Source organism: Primulina tabacum, chromosome 9 (assembly GCF_025594145.1).
Source record: "Primulina tabacum isolate GXHZ01 chromosome 9, ASM2559414v2, whole genome shotgun sequence".
NCBI lineage: Eukaryota > Viridiplantae > Streptophyta > Magnoliopsida > Lamiales > Gesneriaceae > Primulina > Primulina tabacum.
This window is the reverse complement of record NC_134558.1, coordinates 7,170,141-7,178,670: the sequence shown is the minus strand read 5'-3', so window position 1 is coordinate 7,178,670 and position 8,530 is coordinate 7,170,141. Positions and strand designations below refer to the sequence as shown.

Here is an 8,530-nt window from a genome sequence, read left to right as displayed (position 1 = left end):
TGGTACCATTTAAATGTTAGTTTGGTTTTACCAACCATTTAAAATGGGAACCTTGATTTAGTGTTTACATATATGTATATACATATATATATATATTTATAGCACAATAAATACTTGACAACATTTATAAGTTTTGGTATATATACTTATAAGAATATAATATATAACATAATATAAATATGATTATTTAATATATATTGGAACCATTTTATTAAGTGGATTTTCAATAATGTTCATTAATGTTAACTTTATTAAATTACCAAGAGTGGATCCTTTAATCTCAACTACTTAAATTAAAATTTGAACAATTAAAAATTATCAATTAAAAATTCAAACAATTAAAAGGGAAAAAAAAACAAAAACAAAAACAAAAACAAAAAAAACATTGTAGTGGACTTGTAATTACCTTAGCTTCCCTGTGGATACGATATCGGACTCACCGAATTATATTACTTGTGTACAACCTGCTCTTGAGAGTGCAACAATCAAAGTCGCATCAATTTTTGGAGCCAGTTGTCAAGGAAGTATAATTTAATTTCAAGTCTATTTTATTTTGTTTATAGTTTGTTTTTCTTTCTTTAAATTTTTATTGCTTTTGTGTGTTTTTCTTTTGGATTTGCATGAGCATTTGGTCACGTACACTTAGTGGTCGACTCATTCGAAATAACCCTTTATTTTTACAAAACATGGCGGAAGAACCCATCCAAGAAAATGAAGATGAAATTTAATCTCAACATAATCATGATAGACGAAGAACACTTAGAGATCACATGAATCTACACGTGCGAGTGCACCTTCATGTCTAGTAATCCATACATGCATATACGAGAGTTTGAAGAAGTGTGCAACACATATAATGATCTAAATTGTAGCATGAACACCATTCGACTTAAGCTTTTTCCTTTTTCTTTAAAAGATAAAGCTAAAACTTGGCTACAAAATCTTAGATCGGGATCCATTCGAACTTGGGATGAATTGCAACAACAATTTTTGAAAAAGTTTTTTCCATCTCAGAGAAAAAATTCTTTCAAAAGGCAAATCATCACTTTCACTCAAAAACAAGGAGAAACTTTTTATCAGTGTTGGGATAGATACAAAGAATTATTTAATCTTTGTCCACATCACGGTTTTCAAATTTGGAGAGTTGTTTCTCAATTTTATGAAGGCTTAACATCTAAAGATAGGCAAATTGTTGAATTTATGTGTAATGGAACATTTGAAGATAAAGATCCAAACGAGGCAATTGAGTATCTCGATTTATTAGCTGAAAATGCTCAAAATTGGGACACTATAGGTACAATCGAACCATCAAACAAGATTCAATCTCCCACATCTGGTGGAGGTATAGTACACCCTCAAAGATGAACATGATCTCCAAGCTAGATTTACATCTTTGGCAAGAAAAGTTGAGGCACTTGAATTGAAAAAGAATGGTCAATTAAAATCTGTTCAAGAAATTGCGTATCACATCTGTGATACCAGTGATCATTCAACAAAAGATTGTCCCACTTTTCCCTCTTTTAAAGAATGTCTCCATGAACAAGTCAATGTTTTGAACAATTTCAAAAGGCCAAATTTTGAACCATTTTCTCAAAATTACAATCCAGGTTGGCGAAATCATTCAAATTTTAGTTGGAGGAATGATAATGCTGAACAATTTTCCAAAATCAACAAAATTTTCAAAATTATGCACATTATGTTCCTCCACTTAAAAGGAACTTGGAAGATATATTGAATTCTTTCATTCCAAACCAAGAGTCTATCAATACTCAAACTGCTCAAATCATGACAGATTTGAAAGATACTCTTGCTAAATTTGCATCTGCACTTAATGTTCATGAAAAAGGTAAATTTTCTTCACAACCACAGCCTAATCCCAAGGATCATCATTGACAAACTGGAACTCAACCGATGGATCAGGTAAAATCTGTTATTACCCTTCGAAGTGGTAAGGTCGTGGAAAAATCCATTCTTGAACCTTGTGAAGATGATGATAAATCAACTCCCAAGGGTAAGGAAGTGGAACCCATAACTTGCGAAGAGGAGGATCAACAGACAGTGTCACCACCATTTTCTCATGCATTGAAAAATACAAAAAAATCAAATTTGAATTCTGATATATATGATATTTTTAAACAAGTAAAAGTTAATATTCCTTTATTAGATGCAATAAAACAGGTACCATCATATGCCAAATTTTTGAAAGAGTTGTGCACTGTGAAAATAAAATTGAATGTGAAGAAGAAAGCATTTTTAGCCGAACAATTAAGTACAATCATTCAAAATAAGTAGCCACCGAGGCACACGCGTTGTGTGTGTCATGAATATATGAGCTTAATATATTAAACATTTATGATATTATAAGACCATGACACTGAATTTTTTTGTATCATGAATATATTCATGAAAGAGAATGAATTCCAAAACTTAAATAAATCTGTCGACCTCAATTTTTTATCTTATATGATAAAGTTTTTCATCATTGAAAATAATATCGTTTTGAAACCGTATTATCATCTCCTGTGAGATAATGTTAAACTTCAATGTAAAAAAAAATAAATAAATAGTCAAAAGATTGTCCAAAAAATATCAAAATATCAACAAAAGTTTGGATTTTGTTATCGGAACCTTGCTAGATCTCGAAACATCTGAGTTTAAAATCTATCAACCAAAATTTAAATTTGATTATAAACTTTATAATAAAAAAATGTATAAGAAATCGTAAGATAATAATTTAGTGACTCTGTTGATTAGTAGATTACCTTGATGATTTAAATCAGTTAGACCTTGACATGTGCTAGTACTCCCTTACTCAAAATTTGATGTCATTGTTTGATAAGATAATGTCTGTGTATGACACATTTGTCCAACCGTAGTTGCAGTGATACCTGTCATTAAAAGTGAATGTCAAATATTTAATTATTACATGTGGATGTAGTCTCAAATATTGGCTTGCATATCATATAAAAGAAATGTTTAAAATCGTTCAACTTAAAACAATGCAAATGAAATCTACCACCTTCATTGGAAGAAGTTTCCATTATTGCATGTGTTGTGGTAGCCATAGCCAAATTGTTGTTGGTGGGAACTGAAAATATATAAGAGCATTATATACATGTAGTAGAATAAATAAATAAAATTCAGAAATGATAATATAAATGTACAAAAAAGGAAAATTATGACCGATAAAAAGGAAGTAATACATATTTTATATGACATACCATTCAAACGTGTAGTAGCATTTTACATTTCAAAGTTGGATTCATCATAATATGTTGCATGTGCATTTCTATTTATACGTATTTGATAGTTTGATCGACGTTGGGCTAGATTTGCTTGTCGTTGATCTTGTGTCATTGATTGTCTTTGTTATTATCGTCGCGCTGTATTTAATTGTCGCCTTTCATTGTCATTGCGATTGATATAAATAGTAACCCATGTAGGAGGAGAAGACATTGAAGCTAAATAGTATTTAAATATGTTACAATATTTAGAAGAAAACTATTAAATATTGGTTTCGACATGTTTAAGTTTCAATAATTCAAGAAATAAAATAACATATTCAACAAAAACATGTATAGACCCAAAATTAACTCATTGTATAAACATATTCCAAAATCTAAGTTAGAATTACATATAAACACTAACCAGTATGATCAATACATTTCAAACTTCAAACTTGAACTTCTTTCAAAACTCCTCGATTAACTCTCTGTTCAGAAACCTATTATATGCCCCATGTCAACAACCACAATTGAATAAGTGCAAAGCAATAGTATAAAACACATAACTATATTTGATTGCTAAAGGTTCGTAAGAATTTTCGCAGTAATAAATTAGCAAACCATAGTAATAATCCATACATCGTATATCGAAAATTTAAAACATACGAAAATATTAAAAACATAATCAATTTCTAAACATGAAAACGAAATTTGAAAAAAGAATTGAATAAATACAACATACAAAAAAATGAAATCATATTTTTTTCATTAAAAATATATCTTTTGTGATTTTACAATTAAAAATACAATAAGTCTCAAATATTATATGATCATAATAATGTACATTATTTTGTTGAACATAATATTATACATTTACGTCATATACATTTTAAAATTTGTGCAAGTTTAGTCTAAATAAAAAATTGTACATTTTAAATATGTATTAGCAAATCAATGTCATCAAACTTACCAAAAACATGTCAGATACAAAGCCTTCAAGCCATAAAAAACCCATAAAATAAAAATAAAAACACAAAAAATTAAATGAATTATACGCTAAACTCATGAAACTAAGTTTAGTCTAAAGTAAAAATTGTATGTTTAAAACATACATTAGCAAATCAATGTCATCAAAATTACTAAAAACATGTCACATCCAAAGCCTTCAAGCCATAAAAAACCCCCCCAAAATAAAAATAAAAAGACAGAAAATTACACTAATTATACTTTAAACTCATGAAACCAGTGTTTAGTCTAAAGAAAAAATTGTAAATTTAAAATATGCATTAGCAAATCAATGTCATCAAAATTACCAAAATACATGTCACGTCCAAAGCCTTCAAGCCATTAAAAAAATATAAAATAAAAATAAAAAACAGAAAATTATACAAATTATACGCTAAACTCATGAAACCATGCTAAAATCATACTAATAATTTTATGAAATTTATTCGCAAAACCACCCCGAATCACATCCAAAGACTTGAAGCCAATAAAAAACTGAAAAAATAAAAATAAAAGGATAGAAAACCATCTGTGACGCATAAAACTAATGCCCATGTAGTTTACATCTAAAAATTTAGGTGCCAAAGAACTATAACATGTAACTTTTTATTTTTTTATATATTATTACGACGACCACCTCTAAGTGCACACATCAGAGAAATAGAAAAGTAGTTGAATATGATACCAATTTAATCACTTCACGAAAATTTCAAACCAGTCCTTAACCAAATCACTTAGATATACACCAGGATACTATCACTCTTCCTGAGATGGACATGATGAAGATTCATAATTGTGGCATTCAAGTTGAACATTGCAGCATCAATGCAAGCTCTCACTCTCACGCATGCGCCACGGAAATGAAATAAGCATCGATACACAAACCAAAAAATACAAAAAACTTATGAATTAATAAACTGAAAAGGGAAACCAAAGTTGAGTCTCCGTTACTAAAATTTAAAGGAGAAATTTTTTATCAATACTTGCCAAAAAAAATGCTCATTGACATAATAAACAGAAACAGAATACACCAAAGAGAACAACAAAGATCTAAACATTTCATCATCAAAAGAGTAAAAGTCTCATTAACAAATGAAGGTCAAACACAACCATAGCATGAAACATCAAGATTCAATCTTTAATAAAGGAATATAAAAAATATGGCAACCCTGTACGTAAACACAAAAATATCTGCTGGGCCAGCCAAAAAATTGAAGTAAAAGTAGAAATTTACCAGTACAAAATCATTCGCGCATCCGAGCTTTTTGGGAGCCAGATCGTCATCATGGACGATGTCACCGGATGTCACACCGTGTGGGATGCAAAATAGCATCAGTAAAACAACACATAAAATCTCTGAAATTACATGGTGAAGCTTCAGATTTTTAAGAGCAATTTCCTCTTTATGTCTTGATTTCACTGCATCACCAACTGTAGCCGATTTATAGAGAGCTTTTTGCGAGGCAAACCAACCAACAGCAAATCAAAAATAAATGAAGGGAGTGCCTTCTCATTTTTATCTAAGATACTACACTCAACTGCGTGACCGGAAAATGAGAAAAAGGTGTGCGGGGTATTTACTACATTTGGACTCCGCGGGAGTTATAAGTATAACCTTCACATTTATATTTATTTTAGCTATACAAACCAAAGATTTTTTCGACCTATACATTGTTTAGAACGTAACACCAAAGATTTTTTCACCAACATAAAAATACAGACTATAATGATACAAACCATTATGCATTATCATTTCATGGACAAAATTGCAAAAAGAAGGAAACGAACATGTCACAGGACCTTCCCCAAAAGAAACCTCCTGGCAGAGAGAGATTTCTTATCCTCTTGAAACCACCCAACAGACTTTTGAGCTTCTTGCACAATTTGTGAAATCCCTGCATATAATAAAATGTGAAGAAGATGAAAAGAATAAAAAAAAACAAAGAATGGTAAAAATAACACAGAGACCCGACTGAAATAAATCTCTTTTTCAGCGTTCCAATTTCTAAACATGAAAACGAAATTTAAAAAATAATTGAATAAATACAACATACAAAAAAAATGAAAACATATTTTTAGATTTTTTTTATATTTTTAGAAATGAAACATTAATTGAGAGTATCCTCTTTTGTTTTTGAAACATGTATAACTGATTGCGCCTTATGTTCTCTCGATAAAAGAGTTAGAATAGATATAATATATTCCATATGGCCTTCAGATGATCTATGCACTTTCTGTCGTTTCCTTCATATTTTTTTTAAGATATTCTACTTTTTAATTTTCATTTACTCAAATTAATGTGAATATTTTAAATTATTCATTCTCCTAAAAGGTTTATGATTGGCATTTCATTCATAGGTATATGAAGGGGCTTTGGATCCCTGGATGTCCTCCTTGTGAAATATATTATATCAAATGAGAAAATCCACCTTCCTCAGTAAACAAAATGAATAGCCTCAAGCTTTAATGTTGCCTTTACATTTTCTAGCGAAGCTGATGTAATCACAACACCCAGGGAAATAAAACGCTTTCCTATTAAAAAAACATGGATACCTAGACCCAAAATAAGGACGAAACCCATAAAGAAGTTGAAACGCCACAATCAACAAAAATTTCAATTACAATGTCGTGCAGATACAATTAATCATAATTTTTGAAATCTGAAAACAAATCGATATCAATTAATGGAAAAAAAATGTGATAGAATCTGACACAACAGTAAAATATCAACATGAGAACCAACCGATTTTGCGAACTCAATTTTCAACGGATTCTCATGAAGAATGTAATCCTGAAGGCCGAGTTTGGCGGATACAGCACTATCGATCTCTCGGGAATACACCGACGCATAGTTCCGAGATGGTTATTGCGTGAAGCTGTAGATTTCTAGTTACTGGTAGAAGAAACAAACCAAAAGTCGGGCACTCGTAAAATAAATAAAAGATCTGCAACAAATATCTATTAAAAAACACAGGAAAGAACAAAATAATCAACTCACCAGAGCCATGGATTAAACTGGATCAAATCGTCACTATTTAATTCAGTAAAAATTGAAAACACGGCAATTACAAATCTTTTCAATGATCAGAAAATTTCCCAGATGGTAGAGATGGGATAACAATGAAGATCGAGAGAGAAGATCGAGATCGGTAACTCTGTATTTTTTAGGTATATTCGAGAGAGAAGATTTGAAAGAGGGAAGGTAAAGCAATAATATGAGATGTGGAGCGATTTTGAGAGAGAAAAATATTATTGAAGTAAAGTAAACGGGCAAAAGTGTCAAAAAAAAGTTGGTGTCCGCAGAGCAGTTATTATACCATCTAAGCTTTAATAAAATAGTAGAGATAATACTTTGAAATGCAAAGACCCCGGTTGTCCTACTATTTCATGTATTATTGGAGAACGAAAGATTAAAAAAGCTTTACTTGATCTTGGAGCTAGTGTGAATTTACTTCCATATTTAGTTTATCAAGAGCTCAATCTAGGCGAGTTAAAACCTACTTCGGTAACATTTTTACTTGCCGATAGATCTGTTAAAGTGCCAAGAGGTATGGTAGAAGACGTGTTGGTCCAAGTTGATAACTTTGTATATCCTGTCGATTTCATTGTTTTAGATACACAACCTATCAAAGCTTGTAATGCAATTCCTGTAATTTTGGGTCATCTATTTTTAGCAACTTCTAATGCTCTTATAAATTGCAGGAATTGAATAATGAAGTTGTCATTTGGCAACATGACCTTGGAGCTTAATGTTTTTAATCATTGTAAGCAACCACATGACAAAGTAGATGAAAGTGAAGATGAAAATCTTATTGAAACTCTTATGGAAGAAAACATTCAAAAAGGGAGTACTCGCGACCAATTAGATATTTTTTCAATTGAAACTGTTAAATAAAATATTGAAATTGATCTTGATGATTTTATCAGATATCAATCGTTACAGGATTAGAGAAAGAATTTAAGGCAAAATATGATAACAAAGACAAATCACCCATATTGGAGTTAAAACCCTTGCCAGAAGAATTGAAGTATGTATTTCTTGGAGAAGATGAAACATATCCGGTAGTAATTTCTTCCAAACTAGCAAGTGATCAAGAAGGTAAATTAGTTGATATGCTTAAAAGACATAAAAATGCAATTGGTTGGACACTAAAAGATCTCAAGGGTATTAATCCACTAATTTGCACTCACAAAATTCATTTAGAAGAAAATGTTAAAACATCTCAACAACCACAAAGAAGATTAAATCCACACATGAAAGATGTTGTGAAAACTGAAGTTCTCAAACTACTTGATGTTGG

At 30.5% G+C, this 8,530-nt stretch overlaps 1 long non-coding RNA gene across 3 annotated transcripts; it reads right to left on the bottom strand.

Moving 5' to 3' along the window:
- Nucleotides 1-280: 280 nt before the first annotated feature.
- LOC142504617 (uncharacterized) lies at nucleotides 281-7,445 on the bottom strand. 3 transcript variants are annotated; one of them, XR_012804256.1, is made up of 6 exons: nucleotides 7,228-7,445; nucleotides 6,973-7,122; nucleotides 5,464-6,124; nucleotides 3,222-3,724; nucleotides 3,020-3,088; nucleotides 281-2,888 (listed from the first exon to the last, which is right to left on the bottom strand). It is a non-coding gene; the product is annotated as an uncharacterized LOC142504617 (long non-coding RNA). The 3 variants fall into 3 exon arrangements; XR_012804257.1 differs by having other exon boundaries at nucleotides 3,649-3,724; XR_012804258.1 differs by lacking the exon at nucleotides 3,222-3,724.
- Nucleotides 7,446-8,530: the final 1,085 nt, after the last annotated feature.